Source organism: Pleurodeles waltl, chromosome 4_1, assembly GCF_031143425.1.
Source record: "Pleurodeles waltl isolate 20211129_DDA chromosome 4_1, aPleWal1.hap1.20221129, whole genome shotgun sequence".
NCBI classification, from domain to species: domain Eukaryota; kingdom Metazoa; phylum Chordata; class Amphibia; order Caudata; family Salamandridae; genus Pleurodeles; species Pleurodeles waltl.
In genome coordinates, this window is record NC_090442.1 from 293052755 (window position 1) to 293059239 (window position 6485).

Genomic DNA, 6485 nt, shown 5'->3' on the forward strand with positions numbered 1-6485 from the left:
TAGGCTCCCAGGATCTCTCTGAGTGCCTCCTGCAGAATCAGTTCCCTGGGCCTGTCCGCCCCCTGGCACACGGGGTCCTCCCAGTGTCCCTGCCCCCTGAATGGGGTGCCCACTGCCACTGACCCCAGGTCCCTGATTGTCTTGGGTATGAGGTGTGGCCTAGGGTCTCTGTACAGGTGGGTACACTGCTGATTGATGTGTCATGGGGACAGAGGTGTGGGTAAGCTGGGTGGGTGCTGTGGTGTTGGATACTGATGGAGGGAGGCTCTGTGGTGACTGTCCAGTGGTCCATGATGGGCTAGGTTGTTGGTCCAGATCCTGAAATCCAGCGTTACTGTCATCACTGGTGGTAACTTCTGTTGGGGGACTGGATAGTCGTGGACCTCCTCTCTGCTGACATTGGCTGGGGCACCTGTGGGGATGTAAGTGATGCATTATGCTTCATGTCTGTGACATATCGTACATCCATGGCTTCCCCTCCATCGTTGCTGTTGCCCTGCCACCTTTGTTTGTGTATGGTGATGTATTGTGGGATTGTTAGTTTCCCTATGCTTCTGCATGCTTTAGTGATGGGTGTCCATGCAGGGCTGGGAGTGCTGTCCATGCATTGGTATGGCATGGAGGGACTGGCATTGGGGTTAGTCATATGTGTTGGTGCAGTGTGTGGGATGGAGTGGAGTGATGGGAGTGAGGGTGAGGGTGTGAGATGGCATGCAGGTATGGGGGGTGATAAGTGGTAAATGTTGACTCTCCAGTGTCCAGTCCTCCGGCTACTCCAGCGAGTCCCTCAGGATGCAGGAATGAGAAAGACTTGTTCCTCCCATGCGGTGAGCTGTGGGGGAGGAGGTGAGGGTCCACTGCCAGTCCTCTGTATGGCAAGCTGGTGCCTTGCTGCCATGGAACATACCTTCCCCTGTATGTTGTTCCACCTCTTCCTGATATCATCCCTTGTTCTTGGATGCTGTCCCATGGCGTTCACCCTGTCCACTATTCTCCACCATAGCTCCATCTTCCTGGTAATGGATATTTGCTGTACTTGTGCTCCAAACAGCTGTGGCTCTACCCTGTCAATTTCCTCCACCATGACCCTTAACTCCTCATCAGTGAAACAGGGGTGCCTTTGTGGGGACATGGGTGTTGTGTGGTGTGTGTTGGTGAGAGTAATGTGGTAATTTGGTGGGGTGTGTGATGTGAGGTGCATTGAGGGATGTATGGGTGTATGTGGTGTGTGTGTCTAGTTGTGTCTGTGCTGTTCGTGTCAAACTCCGGGAAGAAATTGTTGTTTGTAAACGGTTGTGGGTAATGTGGGTATGTGTTTTATGGTGCTATGGGTGTCTTGGAGTGGTGTGTGTATGAGTGTCAGATGTGTGTTTTTAGTATTGGCCAGTGTAGTGTTGTTTTGTATGTGGGTGTCCATTCTGAGCTCGGCGGTATGTACTGCCAATGGTTTACCATCATTGAATGTCCGTCGTGGTGATTCGTGGGTTATAATGTATTGGGCATTGTTCTGATGGCGTAACGGTATAGGTGCTGGTGTTGGGACTGCCACTTTAGCACTGACTTTTTGGCTGGCGGATTTGTGTATGTAGTTGTATTCTGTCGGATTGGTTTGTTCGTCTTAATATGGGGAACGGATATTTGCTACTGTGGCGGTATGTTGGCGGTATGTTGGCGCCCGTCACCGTGCCGACATGCAGGATTTACCACCAATGTCATAATGAGGGCCTTAATCTGTTATTACGTTATATTTTAGAGTTTAAACTAATAGTCTGCATTGAAAAGATATTGAATTTCTAATTATGTGTTTTGAATTCATATGCAAACATATAGAAATGCAGTTCTGCACCCTAATAATGGAAATGCATTAACAGAGTTATTTTGTTTTAAAGTTCTTGTAACATAAATGCTAATGAAGATTTATTAATGCTAAATTCATACTTTGCATATTAAACTTATTATTGAATGTATTAGTGTGCTGTTTTAATTCATTTGTATTAACCTAAGTGAGACCTGCTAGGCCCTAAGTTCATGTCTGTGCAGAAAATGTCAAGACATGTTGCTAACATGTACCTTTCTTTCAGACTTTGTTCCCATGAGAAGGCTAGTTTGGTAATAGATGTCTATTTTTGTACGCATAGAGAGTTTGAGAAAATGTCCTTGGGTATGGAACATTCTGAATTGTGGACTGACAGTACTAATATTTGTTTCAATCTTGCGTGGAAGAGTTTCAGATGGACATCGTTCTCATGACACACCTGGGAAACCATGTTGATGTTTCAAGCTGGAGTCACTTGGCCGATTTCTATTGGATGTTGCCCCTTCAGCATCAGATGGACTGATATACTGATGAATTGTATTGCCCTATGAACTTAAATTTACCAACAACTAGCTGGATTTTTTGTTCAGAACCAGGAGAAGAAGGACCCGATGCAGTAGAGGAGCTGTTCTCTCCTAGTTGTTTGCCCCATCCCATATTGCATGCTGAATCCGTTGGACTCTGAGAGGTAATGTCCTCTCTGCTCTTGCCCTTTGAAATGCCTTGCTGAGACCTAGAGATTCCTCCCTGACACTCAGAAGACTCTTAATCGAGCTTCTGATATGCTGACACTTTTTATTTGCTTTTTGCCCACCTTAGTGACCTGTTGCCTGGGATTACCTTTTCACAAATTATTTTTGTCCTTTTTCTTCTTTTTTCTTTTTGACCGCATGTGTTCCTCCCCACACACGTTATTCTCTGATTGGCAAATCTGTAGGGATTTCCCTTGTCCAAAATAGCCTGAACTTTGATGATTTGAATTGCCTTAATGCTTGTTCTCTATTCACCAGGTCATTTTATTCATGTTCTGTATCTTATTTGTTGATTGTTTAGTTATTCTAAGGGTAGTTTGCTTGAACCTATTTTGTCACCTTGGTCAGCCCTTGGTGATACTGTATCTTTCTAACTTTGTTTTGAGAATTGTCTACATGACTTTGAGCTCAGGTTGTAAAAAAAAAACCTAAATTGGATTCCTGAGTGGAATTTTTCTTGTGTGGCCACATGGGTCTTATTGTGTAATGTAGTTGGTTTCCATTGACATTTATTGTTTGTTTTTTCCACATCCTTATGCTGAGTCCAAAGATCCATTGACCTCGTCAGGCATTGGTACTTGTGAAATATGAAAATGCTCTAGCACTTGGGAGGAGCAAGCAAGTGAATTGCGAAAGCCAGGTGTTTCAACGCAGTGTAAATATATTATAGGGATGGGAAACATACACTGCCATATATATTACACACTGCAATACTCAGCAAAGGGTTTTATTATACTGCCCATCCTTTTATTCATCTGTAACACATTTACCAGAACGCAGTAAGGACATTTTCCTGAGATTACATCTGTGTACTCCTTCCCCCTTCACTTGAATCTAAACACTAACCACATTTTTATCTTTGCTGTGGGGCATGCAAAGATATCTGGTCATTTTGTTCTCTTTGATGCTGTACAGTTTGACACTCACGGCACAGTTCATATGCAGCTCGTCTCCTCTCATAAATGATACATAGGCTTGCCACCACAGTCATTACATGAAATTGCACCGACAGCTACTGATGTCAAATTGATGCATGTTTTTGTTTTTGGACTGCCCTGTGGCTGTTGTGTTTCCACTGTTGTGCTTGCAGTATTTGCATGTTTCTTTGTACTCTCTCTCCAAGTGCATACATTTCTTGAATTCATAATGACAGTTTTATAGCTGCAGATATTTCTCATTATTCCCCTTACTCTTCAGTTGGCATATCCATTTAGCACCAGTGACTTTGTGATGTCTTTTTTCTCTTTTCGTAAAGTGGATTTCTCTTTCTGTTCCCAATGGGCATATAAAGGCGGTGGTTTGATGTATGTAGGAAATCTGAATCAATCGCTGTGTATTGATTGGACGCCTCCCTGAACATTAGATTGTGTGCTGTTGAAGCTGTTTATCTGGTTCACGACTAATACTGTATAGCTATGACTTGCCATTTAGTGTTTCCTTTTTTTTACATCCTTAATACTTAGTTTTGTTATTCGTTTCGGTTACTATCTGTTGGGTTGACCTTAAAAAAATTCTACTTTTGGTAGTCTCCCTACATCCTATAAAATTCTTGACATACAGGGTTTATTATTATAATGATTACATAGTTACAGCAATGCAATGAGGAAACTTGCAACAGTTATAGGAAAACTAACTTACACAGATGTTATGCTGTTGTTATGTGTATTTGTAAAGTACAGAATCCCCTGCAAGGGGGTTCTGGCCTTGAGTAGGTGTGTGCGCCTAGCCCTGCTTGGGGACGGGAGATTAATTGAAAAGCCAGGTCTTTAGGTTCTTGCAGACTTCAAGAAAAGATGACGAGGCTCTGATTTGGAGTGGGAGGTCGTTCCACCTTTGAGGAGCAATGTCAGAAAACGTCGGTCCTCCTGCGCTGGTTGTTGCATGCCTGGGATGCCTCCGAGGTAGGAGGTGTCTTGGTGGTGGGTGGAAGGGGATCTGACTTCATGTGGGTGGAGCCTACACCACGCTTATGTTTTGTTAAAGTACTTACATTTAGTGGTACTCAAGCGTTGTGTATATATTGAATCTATAACGTGTTTGTTTGTGATATTCGGGTACATTGGTTACCTCTACTCATGTTTGTTATATTTCTACTTGTGCACACTCTAGGCACGTCTAATTTAAATACGCACAGGAGAATGAAAACCAATTGATTTTTCGATTACTGTGACTTATTAATTTACTCATTAAGAAACTGGTTTTACTCACGATTCACATGTTCTGAATACTGCATAGACTAATACACTTTACTGCACTTTATGCCCATTTCATGTCGGGTTCATTTGAATGTAATTTAGATGGTCAATGCAAGCTTTTGTTAATGCAAAAAGCTATCACATGCTCGATATTAGGAAAATTTAGTCAGGATTTCGTTGCCCATCCCTTTCCTATTCTTCCATGCAGACCAGTTTGGATGGGAGATTGCTTTGTGCATGGACAAACTATAGACCATGCTTTGGACCCACAGATTGCTGGACACATGTTTTGAAAGTGCACAGGTGATTAGTGAAACAGAGTGTGGATCCACTGTGCATACATGAACACTATGCAAATCCTATTTGGGTGGAATGTGGCTGGTACAGGGCTTGGCTGTATTGCACAGGCCGAATGACTAGATTTCACTCCACTAGACAGACCACTATTGGCATCAGGTTTAGTTAGAAAGGGGTGAGCGAAAACCCTGCATTGAGAGCTTGCTGTGTGTATGGTCAAAATACATACATAGTATCCTTCTGGGGGTGGTGTGTGGGTCTGGGAAAATAGCCTGGTTATAGATCAGGCCCTGCACCTAAAGAATGTTGTGTACATCCAGACACCATGCACAACTGATTTGGGTTCAATGCATAGAACCAGGGTATCTGAGCCAGCAGTGTGTGAGTCAATGCCAAGCATCACACAGCATTCGTATATTGGTTGTGGAATTAAGTTTATGATTTCTGTGAACTTGCTTTTAGGTGGGAGGCCTCAAAGACTACCCTAATAATGGGTAACTCGATCAGACAACCATGGGTGGATGATTATTTTTACATCAAATACAGAGCACATTAGTCCGGAAGAAGTTATACATATTGGTATGTCCAAGACGGCTGTCATGAGGTTCTGATAATGCTCTATGGTCACAATAGCATAGACTATTGTATAGAAAATAATGTTTGGCAGGCTAGAAGACTTTACGTGTTAATATCTACTCCTGAAACATGGTGGGTCTGTATTCCAACATTTGAAACTATTTATTAGGACTGAGTTACGTGGGAAAAACCAGCATAACCCGAAAAAAGAGTTGATTTTAAAGAAGTATTGTATCATACTCAAGATGACAGCCGTCTATGTGTAGCCAGGGCTCTATAGGAAAAAGTTCATTGTGACTGGGAGAACGGGGATATAAATCAGGGGAGAACATGGAGCCCAGATGCCATTGTCCTGATCGTGTAGGAGGGGATGCTGTTCACATAATGTTCTGGTGAGTTGCCAACATTTTCTTACACGGAATAATGGTCGTTAGTAGTTTCGGGTTAACGTAAGAATGCGCCTGAGTTGAACATAACTTGGGCAGTATCCTGGGGGATGAGCAGTCATTAGGGAGACTGCATTATTTAGTATATCTCGTAGTTTCGATTTAACGTAAGATAACGCCTGAGTTGAACATAACTTGGGCAGTATCCTGGCAGATGAGCAGTTGATGACGCAGAAAAAGAAGGTCCGACATATATTCATACATATCGTGTAATCAAAACATATAATGAAGTGTGATTTCAGTAAAGAAAATAATGTACGAGGGAAATTGTGCCCTCGGGGTAGTTCGCCATCATTGTAAACAAGCTTTATTAATCATGAAGTATTGAAAATGTAGTAATCCGTCATAATTGCAAATGTATGCCATGATTTCTTGTTTGAAAACTGTTTTGCTTAGCTTAAAT